Source organism: Falco biarmicus, chromosome 5, assembly GCF_023638135.1.
Source record: "Falco biarmicus isolate bFalBia1 chromosome 5, bFalBia1.pri, whole genome shotgun sequence".
Classification (NCBI taxonomy): domain Eukaryota; kingdom Metazoa; phylum Chordata; class Aves; order Falconiformes; family Falconidae; genus Falco; species Falco biarmicus.
This window is the reverse complement of record NC_079292.1, coordinates 81204784-81219635: the sequence shown is the minus strand read 5'-3', so window position 1 is coordinate 81219635 and position 14852 is coordinate 81204784. Positions and strand designations below refer to the sequence as shown.

The 14852-nt window shown below is 38.5% G+C and overlaps 1 protein-coding gene across 6 annotated transcripts in view; it reads right to left on the bottom strand.

Moving 5' to 3' along the window:
• The window catches only part of CCDC91 (coiled-coil domain containing 91), a 150049-nt gene extending 135496 nt beyond the window's left edge, over positions 1–14553 (bottom strand). For 2 of the 6 annotated variants that reach the window (XM_056341287.1, XM_056341293.1), the window contains exon 1: positions 13903–14515. The gene's annotated coding sequence lies outside the window, so the exon portion shown is untranslated. The other 4 variants (XM_056341289.1, XM_056341288.1, XM_056341292.1 and 1 more) reach the window with 4 other exon arrangements.
• Between the last annotated feature and the right edge of the window lie 299 nt (positions 14554–14852).

Genomic DNA, 14852 nt, shown 5'->3' with positions numbered 1-14852 from the left:
GCCTTTGCAATACAACAAGGAAGCTGAAGCAGAGATCACAGATCAGGCCAGAATGAGAACGGGACTAGGGCTCAACACCAAAGTCTTTTTCAGTCAGAATACAATGCTTTTACTTAATTTCTTTCTCCAAGTTGATTTTTTTATACCAACTATGCATTTCTGGAATACTCTTCTCTAGTCCCAAAGCTTTTCACAGAGCTGGGTAGGCACTAACACGCCCATTTCACACAGAAGACCACATTTTCTAAGAGGTCCCATATCCAGGAAGTTAACAGGACATTGAAGTAATTCAAGCACCCTATACATGATAAGGGCACTGATATCAAGAACATTACTCACCAGTTAACAATTAAGCAAAAATTATTTGTCATTCAAGAGGAGGTAAACTCCCCCTGCCCCCAAATAAACAGAGAACAAAATACCAGCCAGATCCTCCACCCATCCTATAATCCATACAATTTTGTCTCCTTGCCCAGCTAGCCTAGGCAGGGAGCATGCCAGGCATGACCTGCAAGCACAAATCCAACGATTTTCTTTTCAACTATCTGCACAACTCCTCCTCAATTCTATTAGCAGATAAAATATCATCATATAATTACATACATATAATGCTTAGCAAGCAGATCCTTCCAGAAATAGAAACACCCCCGCTCCTTATGTTCTGCTGTGCCATTAAGCAGACACTGATCACCTTCACAGTGCCTCTGCCTTCTACGGTACTTCTCTTCACAGCAACGATGGCATTGATGGCAACGTGGTATTACAGGAGTAAGGATATCCACCCCCGTATTCCACTAGCATGCACACAGAGAAACCAGGTAATTCATAAAACATACGCTGCCTCACAGCTGCGACAAAGAATAAACTGGATGCACAAAGTTTATGAAGTACAGGAAATACATGTTGACACACCTCTGCTCATGAGGAGCATTTTGAATTGGTCACACTCTAATTTTCCCAATATAATGGAAACTAACTGTTCTTTCTGCCCTTTGTTAAACTGGAAATAAATGCGTATGCAACAGATGCTAATCCTAAAGTATAAAACTACCATGCACGTAGAACACATATACAAGAACAAAATAATAACAAACTGTAGCATACATTTATTTATTTATATATGTATATAGTGAACTTGTATATAATATACTTGAGAATTCATGGAATTATTTAAGTTAACAAGGATCTTACATATTCACAGAACTAACAGCTTTTGAAACCGGCACTGTTTAAAGAGAACTACTGAAATTTATCCATAAATTACTATGCAGAAGTGATCCCTTCTGGCAACACTGAGAAAAAAAGCAGAACATTCAGGTTCAAAAGCATAAACTATGTGGAGTGGTATCTTTTAACGACATAAATTGCTGGGCAATTACATAGTCTTTAGTCAGCAGAATTCCCAATGAAGCCAAGTTCTGCTTGACTTAAAGTCAGCAAGAAAAAGCTTGAATATTTGAAGAATAATGATTAATATGCTATGCTTACACAATAATAACAAAAAAACCAATGCATTTAACAATTAAAAGTTTCAGGTAATTGCCATAATTTTCTGTAGAAAATTTAAGAAAAAATTTTATGTGAGTGGACAACTTCAGGTAATCCAGTCATTTTCTATAATATCAGATTGCTAAAAATAATATTAACAGAAAAATCACAAGTTTTTTCCTTCATTTATGCATAATACATTAGGCTTTTTCTATAATCAAACCACTATTTTCCCAGGACAACTATTGCTGAGTGCACAACTTACACAAAAAATTGTTATATAAAACATTTCACAAAATAAGAACAAAGAAAATCTTTTTTTAAATCAAAAATGCCAAAATAATTTAAAGGAATTCAAGCCTAGTGCATTTAATGAGAGCAGCTCAGAAATCAGCCTGGCTGGCTGTCACCAGGATACTGAACAGGAGGTGCAGTTGCCAGAAGACTATAACTAAATTCAACTCTACAAACTACTGGTCTTCCTTCACCCTTCCCTCACTTTTTTATTTAGCGTGTGGTTCTATAACTCAAATCTAGTGGAGGAACCAGGATTGCATTAATAAAACAAAAACTACACAGTAGCCCCTCCTGTAACAAAGATACTGCCAGTGTTTATCCTTCATTGGTTTTACTAATTCCAGATGCTCCACAGTCATTTATAGTTAAACCAGGTTAAATAGATGCGTGCAATTTTCCATGTGATCCAATGTTGAGATACAATTGAATAATCTTTTATTTTTAAAATAAAAACTTATTTATTTTCTAGACTCCTAAACTAGACACTGTAATCAGATGACAGTGTATGTTACACTATGAGGAAATCTGAACAATTTAAGCATAGCTGCTACCTGAAGTCAACCATTTAAAATAAAAATGTGTATGTTTTGCAACAACTTTGTTAACCTTTTTCTTTTTTTTCTTTTTTCTTTTTTTTTTTTAAAGAGAAATGATTCAGGTATATTAGAAAGATAATCACTTCATTTCCAAGTGTGTTGTCTACATATACCATGCAGACCACCAGTAATATAAAAAGAATTCAAGTCACTTTATTTTTGAGCATTCTTGCTAAGTGTTCTTCACTGAGCCCTGACATGCATCTATTTTACTACGTGTCTTTAATACAGTTCATATCACAATAACTGGATCAATTAGCTTCCTAAATCCTTCTTAAACACACACTGGAATACATTAAGGCAATCCAGCAGGTCAGTATCTTTACCCTTGTAAAAACATTTTGAAACCTTTTAAGTTCACTTTCTAACAGTATTACCTTGGCCCCATTCAAATGCATGAAAAAGGTGGTTTACTTTTAAAACTGTACACTGGAAATATTAAGGATTTATATTATGTATTTTTTGCTTGCTACAATGTAAAAAAAACAACAACAACAAAAAAACAAAACAACAAAACCCAAAAAACAACAAAACAAAACCAAAAAGCAACTCATAACTTTGCTCAGCTGTGCACACAGCAGTATTGCTCTTTCAACTCCAACAAAGGGTAGGTCAGGCCTCTTCATAAACATTAAAGGCAGATCATGCACGCAATTATAAGGATAACTCCACCAAATCTCAAATACCTTCAATACTGATAGATAGCTGTAGCACACATTTTTGTAAGCATTCATTAACTAGAAAAAAAGTATTCACAAAAACCCTAAAGCAAATAGTATTTTCTATCTTCCAATAATAAAATTAATCTGATTCTGGAGTACCAATATTTCATTTTATCATTCATCATATTGTAATTAGTATTAAATTTCTTTATGAAACATTTTTAAGGAAACTGTAACTTTTAAACAAAAATGGTTTTAAATTCAACCTCTGAGACTCTTTCCACAGTCATTTTACAATGTTACTATACATTAGTGCTAATCAAGTGTGCAAAAACTTGCCCGTAAAAAAAAAAAAAAAAGTAAACTGTTTATAAAGTTTCCCATGTAACAGAAAGAAACATGAGAAAAACTGGAGAGCCCACCAGCAGAACATATCACAGGTCACAAGACCTCACTGAAAGCCAGCAAACTAAGTACAACTTTACTTCATTCTATACTTGATCAGGCCAAGATGCTGTTAATTTCACTCCTGCAGCTTGTAAACTAAAAGCAGGTCAACTGTGGCATGTGTATCACATGGAAACCTTTTAGAAGCACTGCATTATTTCAGAAGTTGCACTCCATGGAAAGTCCTTTTAAAAGCTTAACTGGCAAGTGTATGCTAAAATATTTTGTTTTCCATCTAAAACTACACTAAATTCCAATCCTCAGAGACAGGATTTCCAGTTTATTTCTCTCTATACACACACACTAAACTCAAGAATTGTAACATAGGAAAGTGTTTTAAGTTTTGAAAAAAGAGTAAGCCTAGTGCAAAGGAGTTGACTGTAGGTCTCTTCAGAAATTAAAAGCTAAAAATAAAAAAATCACTGTCTTGTGTTTTGCGATAAATAAGATATTTAAGTGAAAATGTAGGTATTCACTTAATACCTACGTATTTTATAAATGTATAAAATTAAAGCATATTAAAAGAAATTCTAGTATAAAAGTATACTAAAAAAATCAAAGTAATGCCATTCCAATCTTTCTTTCAAGCCCACCTCAAGATAAATGAAATCAATTCTAGCACTGTGTTCTGGCAAACAAGGAAAAATTCAACTGTAAAGAACTACAAGACCAAGTTCTGCAGCAGTACACCAAATATCAAATAGCTTTTATGTACATTCACTTTATTCAGAAAGTTAAAAGAGACATGGTATAAAGCTACAATTATTTAGCACATTTAGCAGTTATTTAGTATAATTATTTACTTACAAGCAAAACAGGACTTCAGAATCTAGAGCATGTACAGAAAGCACTGTATGCAACACAACGTTTACCTGGTACTAGATGACAGGTTTCAAACAGATCAAACTCTATAATCAATGTTTTCCTAATTACTTTTTATATGTACTTATCGGTGTCTCCTATTCTATGAAGACTTCAACTGTAATTAAAATAAGGAAAGACTTTTTTTTTTTCTTATTCTTCTCCTTACAATTTGCTCTATTCAAAAGTAATTTGCAGCCAAATAATTCTTCTGATTAAAAGTAAGCTCTTGCATTGGCAGCATGTTTCACAACTTTCTTATTTATCATTCCCTGCAAGAAATTACATTGTAGCAAAAACTAAAGCAAATACAATAAAGAACAAGCACAACGTATTAGTCATCAACTGACTACTTTGGCTCTGAAACGTGAAAATAAACATTCCATAGAACCTCTAACAAAAAACAAAGAGGACTGGCTTAAGAGGGAATTTAGTATTTGTCTTTACTTGTAAAGGGCATCTGTACCTGTTTACATAGACACCACAATATTTCAAAAGTATAGTTAGTATGGACTTTAAATCAATATTCAAAGCACTTCAGTTTTGTACCTTAATCTAAGTTTGCCATTACTACTGCAAATTGTGCTAAGGACTCATTGTCACATTCACTAAATAACCTCTCAGAGCAAACTGTTTCAGAGGTTTTTCAGAAATATTAACAGGAAAGCACAGCCAGTGCTATTTTCCTTTGTATAAAAAGCTACCTTTTTGATAGCCTGGAAGAGAAAAGAATTGACTAGCAATGAATAGGTACTATTTTCATGTGCCCTATTTGAAGTTCAGATTCATTTGGTCCCTCATCTACAACAACCTAGCATCACAAAACCATTTCTAAACCTCTGGAAGTTTGGGATTTTGAACCTTCAAACTTTACCTGCAGCCTAGCTCAGTGTAATCTACTACTTTACTACCTATTCTCTCACACGCATTAATTCTCACAGATAATACTTACTTAACATCCAAATCCACTTACTTCTCTGATCTAGTTGGCACTCTGAATATAAAATTCACCAACTATTACATCAAGGGATGGCTTATAGCAAACAATCAGAACTGTTCATCTATTCAACACCTACAAAATTTATTTATCACTCAGTAACAGTGTCTTTTAAATATAAGCTACACTTACATCAAGGAATGGCTTTCATGTGCCTTTCAATGGACTGAGATCAGACACAAACACCTGTAGGAAGTAGATAGCAAAGCACAATAAACAGTAACTTCAATTAGTTATACTGTTCTTCACAGCCCATATGTTGCAGATACCATCACAATGAGAAGCATATTAGATCAGCAAACTTTTAGTCCCTTCCTCTTACTGCAGGGGCCAGCAGTCAGAAAAATAACACTCACAAATTCAGCCTGAATACACAGAAAGAAAAACAGAAAAGAAGTTTGCTCCTTGGACAAATTTCTCAGAAGAGAAGAACATGAAAAAAAAGTTGTAATTGCAGCAGTGATACTACCTGTTGACCAACGACCTGTGTCCAGGCTTAACTGCAGCCTAATACCCAACAAAATCTGCTGCCTGGCTTAGCACAAATTAACTGAAGACGCTGACAGTCCCTTGCACAAACTAACAGGAAATTGCTGTAGAGAAATAGAGCATGCCATGCAAACAAAAGTGTTAGATGAACCACTCAATTTTATTTCTATTTTATTTTTATGTCATCCCCCCCAGCTTAGGTCAATAGTTACCTATTTCTACCATATACAGTTTCATTTTATTTTCCTATTAGGCCTATGAATTCAGTCAATGAATTCAGATTCCTAGGTTTTATCCATTATAGCAAAACCATATGTAGAAGATTAGGATTGTTTTCTGACAGCTTCTTTTCCAACTAACTTTACACCCCAATAGAAAACAGAAGTCTAAGCAATGTACCACTGCAACAAAGACTGGTTTTATCTTGAATTATTTCATTTTAATATAATCCCCAGGGAGGAAGATAAAAATTTGCTTATGAAATTATGTTTTTAAGGCTTGTAACACATTGTTACAGAGAATCCCTTCATACTTTGTATATTGAGTTCAAATTTTTTAATGAGTTGCTGCAATGGATTGTTAGTTCCTGCTTCTCAGATGAAAGGGGTCTGTTCGTTTATTTTAAACAATAAACTACTTTCAGAGCTAGGTTAACCAACCTGTTTCACTCAGCATTTAAATGGTTTAGGGGATTATGTAAACTTTTCACAACCGGCTTAAGAAAGCAGCTACCACTAACCAAAACTGAAGTCTGCTGCTGCTTAAGGAATAAGACACATCTCAAAGGGGCATCAATTGTCCTCAGTTTTCTCTGGTCAGAGAAAACCACGCAATGTATTTCTTCCCTCATGTCTCAAGATGTCTGCAGACACACAATCTTTATCTTACAAAAAAAAATAATTACAAAAAAACACCAAACACCACCATCTTCCTTTTGTTAGCAGTTTCAGTTGCTTTTGTATTTTAAGTCCTACATTAGGTGTGGCTTGAATTCTTAACCAAAAATACACACAAAAAGACATCAAAAATACAAAGTCTTATTCCCAGCTGCTATTATCATTTCCATCCAATTAAACGTGTACCCAGCTCTGACATCCTGGCCATAAAGAAATGAATACCCTAAATAACACCCTAAAAAAAGAAAAAAGCAAAAAAAAATCACCCAAAGATAAAGAACATTGAACAGCCAGTCCTGAAGTTTTACATTTATCTTACAGCTACTGATAAAGCAGCAGTTTGATCTTAACACAAATGGAAATCATAGGTGTGTATGACCTGGCTAGCTCCCCAGCTCATTTCACACAAAATTATTTGTCCACCAACAAGTTGGACTGAACGGACCACCGATGTTGAGGTGATAAGATTCTGGACCCCCATCACTATCCCCCCAAGGAATTCTGATCTGCCCTACCCTCATCCCTTAAGAAGGACATTATAAACATTTTTAGTAAAAAACATACAAGCTGCAACACTTCTAGAAAGCTTCAGATGGACATCAAATAAAAATCAGTGGTTTGTGCTAACAGATCAGAAATGCATGTAGTCTGTTTTGCCTTTTTCTTTATTAATAAGGAACTGTACATTAATTATCACTTACAGATTTTGACTTAAAAAATAGTAAGCTTTTACTACTGAAGATACTTTCTAAAGCCACCACTGTCTTACCAAACACTTCTCTCTAAAGTCAGTCTGCAATTCCTCTAGAAGTAAGGCACAGGAAGTTTTTTTCTACAAATTATTTTTTTTAAACAGGACTGTCACTGGCCACAAGCTCCTGCAACTCACTGATTACATCCTTTCCATTTTCTTACTACTACTCAGACAGTAATTGCAAATCGAATGTGGAAAAGGAATGAAAACTTAGAAAACAAAGACTATTAGAAAGACTTAAGTCCCTTAAGTTATTTTTCAGAACAGGATCTGCACACACACAATGATGACATGATCCTACTAATGCTTTTCCATACCTCCACAGTCTGTTAAACAGAAACAGTCCATATCCTGTGCCTTTCTAACATGAGTGGTCCTGTAAGTTCTAATGAGTTTGTCAATTGGCAAATTACTTTTAAATTATTTACATTTAGCTTTATAAATAAACATTTTAAAAAATAAAAAAAATGTTTAAATTTTTTGGGTTCACATTTCATTAATTCATTATTAGTAACATTAATGATACATAAAAACTTCAGCAAAGCATACTGGAAACAGTGATGATCAGTACAAATTCTGTAATAACAAACTGAAACTCACCAGACTCTCAGGGACCAACCACTAACTGTGGGACTCCACAACCCATTTCTAAAAGGGAGTCAGCCCACCTCAGAATGAATGTGTCTGAAAAATAAAAAATTAAACACATTCTGCCCCCTTCACACTTTTCCTAATGCTTTACCATAGAGCCTGAAATCAAAAGGGAACTAGTTTATATAATCATATACTGCAGAATCACATTGCCCTGATGTTACTGCTCCCTTTAGATGATGACTTAAAGCCAGAAGAAACCCCATTTATCCATTGAAACTTCCAAAGCTTTAAGCTTTCCTCAGCATTACAGAAGATACCACATGTAAATGTGGGGACAGAGAATTCAGGAGCCCCATTCTTCATTTGTAGGAGGCACCTACATACCATAATCTTTAAGAATACACTGTGCTCAATGAAGGCACAAGGGCAATCCCTGAGCAATTCCCAGTACTTGAAAAATAGCCTTTACAGACTAACAGTAATCCTCTACAGCCAGGCTCAGAGGGCAGTTCTTGACAGAGAGATCCCCCGGACATAATGAAAAGCCCCAAACAGTACCAGGGGAATGTGGACCCCAACCTCAGCAAGGATTAATGATGAGATTTTCCCAGAAAGCAGGTACTTATTCTGGGTAAGTAACAATAGATGAAGCACCTCTAAACCTCCTCATCTTCTTACAGATTTCTCCCAGCTTCATTCAGTGTGCCCAAAAGAACATGTGCAACAGCAAGTATGTCTACAGCAGTTATTTTTTTGAAAAGTCTACAACTTAGAGCAAATATTTATCATCCATTTTAGCTCACATTTATTCAGTGCCTTCATCCACAGCTGCATCTCTTCCCCAGAGCGTTCACAGAATTGAATAGAATATTTCGCTTGGGAGGGACCTACAACTATTGTGCAGTCCAACTAGCTGACCAAAAGTTAGAGCATGTTATTAAGGGCATTATCTAAATAAATGCCTCTTAAACATCGACAGGCTTGAGAAACTAACCACCTCTCTTGGAAGCCTGTTCCAGTGCCCGGCCACCCTCTCAGCAAATAAATGCTTTCTAACATCCAGTCCAAACCCTCCCTGGCGTAACTTTGAACCATTCCCACATATCCTATCACTGGATACCAGGAAGAAGAAATCAGCACCTCCCTCTCCAGTGCCCCTCCTCAGGAAGCTGTAAAGAGCGATGAGGCCACCCCTCAGCCTCCTTTTCTCAGAACTAGCCAAGCCCAAAGTACTTGGCCACCGCTCAGAGGACATGCCTCCCAGCTCATAATATACATAATGAAGTACTGAATTTTCATTACACTTTCATACATATTTATCGTCACTTGAAACAGATTGCACATTGTGTATTTTTCTGTTTCTATTCAGATCAAAAGACTATAGCGCCTTGGCATGGTTGTGTTGTCACTTAACAGTTAAGAATGCAATACTACATAATCAGAGTACAATTCTTCAATACATACAAAAACTGAAATACAACCAATAAGCATACTCAAACATTGATATTCTCTGCGGTAATGTTCTGTGAACTGCTTTTATAGAAATAACACATCACATTAAACACCTTTTTAAGTCCCCTGTTGAAGTAAAAGCAACAGCTCTAATACATGCAGGTCTATAGCCTTGAAATTCGTAATTTTCCAACTGGAAGAATTTGGGTTTGGACGTTTTGTACCTTAACATGTGCTTGCACACCCTATATCACTTGTTTCCAATGAAAATATTTTTTAATATTGTCAGCCCTTGGTGCCAGTTTCCAACAGTATTCCATGGACTACAGGCAACCTGCTCTCCAGTACTGATTGCTTTCTCCTGTACAGTATCTGCTACAGCCTTATAATCCAGCAGGAAGATGAACAGAAGCAAAAGTCGTAATTTGAAAACAGTACTGCTACCAGAATAATTGTTTAAACTATTTTTTCCTGAAACAACCAAACAAAAATCCCCAGCCATTACTGCTGCATAGTCACCTAAAATTAGTTTGCATATGTGCACAAAAACCTGCCATCTTTTCCAGAAGGACTGCATTAAAATAAGAGAAGCAACATTCCTGGAGTGTAAAGGTGAAAGAATTGGACAAGACCCGACTTAAGTTTCACTGGACTGGGAAATTTGCCTGACTAGTTAATATAGAAGTATTACAATGCCATATTATTATCAAAAAAGGAGATTCACAAAAATTATCTAAAACATTCAAATTTGTTTTTTTGATCAAAAAAACTGCTGAACAGGTGAAAACTTTACATTCTAAAACTATTACCAGAGCTGCTGGTGGGCACCTTAAAAATCAGAATTTTATCCTCTGTAGTTTTCATTAAGTGGAGGTTTTTAAAGCCAGTGTTCCATAAACTGCCTCAGATTTTAGATATTTTTTTTTTTACCAAGTTAGCACTGTAGTTTGGACATGCTTGATTTTCTTAAAACTAAAACTTAGAACTCTGCAAATTTAACAGAAGATAAATTTTATATTGACTAAAATTAGCACCTTAAACTAAAGCTATTTCTAGATTCTTCTCTGAAAGACATACAAAACCTGAATTGTGACCACTTTAATGACAAACAGAAAAAACTAATTTTGTTGCATAGGCATTATATCAGCATGAGAAACATTTTTCTTTCTGAGGATCCAAAACACATTTATATCATGTTCATTCTAGCTGTTTCAAAGGCTTGAAATGTTTACTAGACAGCACCTGTAACAATGTATCAACAGGAAATATTAGCCTTATGTACACAAAGAAAGGCAAACAGGTGCCACATCCAGCTGCTGAAAAACTGCAGAGTAAGTCTATAAAAATGTCATCCCTAAAAATCTCTTTAGGACTATTCCTTATCACTTTAACAAACAGGTATATGTAAAGTAATAAATTTAATTCACTTTAATTCAAAATTCCTCTCTAATTGCTTAAAAATAAATTTATGGGTACACAATCCTGCTTCTCCAGTCATACCCTATGATGGAATTAACAGTTTTAAGCCTTGGTTTCCTCGAAAGAGTGGACAGAACCCCCAGAATTCATTTTGGTCACTCAAAAAAAATAATCTGTCAACTGAACAATGTAAAGGAAAAAAAGCATGCTACGTCACAAAACCAAAATTGTTCACATTGGTCAATTCCAAACTCTTTAGGACAAAAGAATATGAATCCTACTGTACCTCAAGAAAGCCCAGATACTATGTTATTCTGCATTAAGAAAATTACAAATCACTTAATCCCTTTCTGTAAAAACAGCACCACGCCTGGAGACTCAGGTCTGGAGAGCAGGTACCACTGCTTAAGGGGCACGAAGGAATAAAGGAAGAAGATTAAGGTTGCAATAGGCCTTATCAGTAAAGCTAGATTCAACTTCAAAATCTAAGGTAGTTATTTTTACTAACACAAGCAAGTGTTATTTCCACATAAATCTTCACGTCTTTAGAAGTGTGAGATAGACAAAATGGAAAAATATGCCCCACCTTGAATTTCTGATGCATTCTTATGATTACAAATATCAAAGTAACGAAGAAGTGCAATGTTAACAGATATTAAAATATAACATCTGAAAGTCACACTGCAACACTTCGTAAATAATCTCCCACTTACAATACATGTAAAGGTAGGTTTAGTCTGCATGACTTAAAATTTACACTATCTGCAGCCTGAAACCTCTATAGAGTGCTAGGGAAAAAGCCCTACACAAAAGAAAAAAACACAGCTGAAGAAGTATCAAGAGTCGTTTAACAAGTTTTTTCCTTCACTATTATGATCAAATTAGTTTTACATAAGCAGAAAGAACTTCTCTTGTAAGAGCATTTAAGCGTCCAAAACCGCACAAATGGACACTAGCAGATTACAAAACACATGAGTATACCACTTGCAGACTGAAACAACCACCCTGTGAACCTGAATTGACTCAAATGAACATGGGCAAGAAGGTATTGTGAACTTTATATTCAGAGTTACAAAAAAGCTTGTTTCCATCATACCGCAAACTTTTTTTCCATTTGGTGTTGCAAGCTTTCCTGGAAGTTGGTTTTCAGTATGCCAGAAGGAATCAAGCCAGCTGCTCAGATACACACCATACTTGGATGTCTTAGCAGTTCTGCATACATTTGGAGAGTGCCAGTTATTGCCCTTAGGATTGTGACCCAATTGTTCCTCTGGACCAGAAATATGCATTATAGCATTTGTATTTTGGCACCTACAAATCTATGTAGCTATCATCATCCTGAACATCAGCCTCACAGCATATAAACAGCTAACACTGTTTAGAGAACATACATTCTTTACCAGGTTCTGGCAGTAGTTGTATCACTTGGAAAGAAACGCAAAGGAGCTGGTCTAATGTTCCGTGGTGTTCAAAGACATGCAGAAAACAATCAAGGAACATGTAATTAAATGGAAAAGTACTTAAATCACATTGAGAGCTCTAGTGAGTCACTGACTGATCAGTATGTCTCAAAATCCTTGGGGAAGTTTATGTATGAACATCACAGATGTAAATGTGTCACCGGGTATACTCAGCTTTCAACCATTTCTATCTCTATGTTGAATTAAATGGAAGGAATCCTTAAACTTAATTATAGCAATGGTCAGAATAAAGAGTTGGATAAAAGCATGTCCAAAGGTGACAGACTACTTTGATGTCCACTGTCTCAATCTGGTGTGCATAAAATCCACATACCTCCTCAGATGAGCTACGATAAAACACCATCTCAGCTTTAAGGTAGAACCAGAACTTGGAGGCTGTGACGTCCCAGACTAACAGCAGAAGGCATTACTGATGATGCTATTCACAAAGACATGTTGAGGCACACAGCACAGAAGCTACTCTCCTAGCCTCCTGTGTTTGTCTTGTTTTCAAAGTACCGTAAAATAAATTTGCACCACATTATGAAGAATCTCTTTAAAAGGTTCTGAAAAAGGCTCTGGGGTTATCTACTATACCTTGAGCATCCAGGCATTACCTGTTTGAACACTGCTGCGTTTTTTTTCTTTCAAATCTTAGCAGCATAGAGTTCACTACAGTGCTCATTAACAGATATCATCTACCCTGAAAACTCTGAGAACTGTCAGCAGTCTGCTGCCTGTATTGGTGACTGAGAAACTGAGATCCCTGAAGAAAAAGCAATGAAGTACTTGAACACTACTACCAAGTTACTTAGACATTCAAGCCATGGACATGGAGGCAATCAGAACAAGTTTAAGAAACGCATGCAGAAAAGCAAAATCTGAAGAGCAGGAGAAATGAAACCAGCCAGAAAACGTTGAGAACAAAAATAGAAACAGGTGCTCAAGCACTACGACAAAACTACCCAAAGCTCCACTAAAATACTGCTGTAAGATGGCAAGAAAGGCATTCATGATGTGTAGTTGATCGGCAAAAAGAATTGCTAACATAGGAAAAGTGCTTAGAAGATAAAAGTATAGCCTCCTGAGAAGAATCAAAGCTGCAGAGAGAGTTCATCAAGGGAGTATCCCAGAGTAAGAGGTTAAGCTCAGGTGCTGAGGTATCAAGAGGATATAGTCAACCCTATTAAAAATATGAGAAGCCTCAAACCAAGATGTTCAAAGACCAGAATTACAGAATTTATAGAAACGTATAGAAAATGTTTCAGATGCCTGAAGATTCAGCTAGTTTTCCAGAAGTACTTTGACATTTATAGTAACAGATATTAGGCACACAGGCACCTCTGAAAAATCAGACTGGATATTTCACCACAACTTAAGATTCCCGACCGTGCCTGACAACTCAGCCATGCACAGCTTGGCCTCAGAAGCAGAGGAGCAGAAAAGTCGTAGCCAAGATTTCCAAACCTCTGGGCTAGAGAACTACTCACAAGGTTCTCCTTCCTGTTGACAGGGGTATCAATTTTCTGGTGCAAGGAAGGAAGGTTGCTGTGGCTCCCCTACACTACTCCTAAAACCCCCTTTCTGCAGCAACCCTTCAGGCAACCCGCTCAGCACGGCCACCGCCGCGCACGGTTACCAGTGCCGGTGGGCCACAGCGGGGGCACAGGTAGGGCTCGGCCCGGAGGCAGCACCGGGGGAGGAGTCAGGCAGACCAGGGCAGGCCTGGCACAGGCCATCACCTGAAGGCACCGCTGCCGCCAGGCTCCCCGCCGTCAGTACCAGGCCGCCGGCTCTCGCCCCGGAACCCCGGTGAAGGGAGGGCTGTGGAGCGGCTGGGCACGGCGCCTGCCGGCCCCTGCGAGGCTTACTCGGCGCAGGCGGGCAGCCGCCACAGTGGGGGGCGGGAGGCGGCTGCCCCCTTCGCTTCAGCCCGCTCCGCGGCCGCCGCTGCCAGAGACCCCGCGGCCGGCGGGCCCCGCTGGCGCTCCGAGCCCGCCGCGCCTCGCTCCCGCGCCAGCAGCGCGCGCCGCCGCCCCCGCCGCGGGAAAACCGCCCCCGCGCGCGCGAGCCGGACACGCGCAGGAGCCCCGGGCAGCGCGGCCTCACCCGGATGTGGATGTCACGCCGCTCCCTCCCCCCCCACCCCGCGCCGCCAGCCCGCCAGTCACGTGGTGCCCGCCCCGCACGCGCGCGTTGCGAGCCGGCCGTCGCTGATTGGGTGGCGCCGAGGGCCCGCGCGGGCGCCGCCGCCTGAGGCGGGAGGGGGCGGGAGGGGGCGAGGTACCGGTACCGGTACCGCCAGCGCCGCTTGGGACCCCGCGCCGGGGGTACCTCGGGGAGCGGCTCCCCGGCCGCCACGGCGCCGTGCTGCGCCTTACGGGGCCAGTCACGGAAGCCCGAAGCCGCTGGAGTCACCGGCTGGCGCCCATCTCGGAGC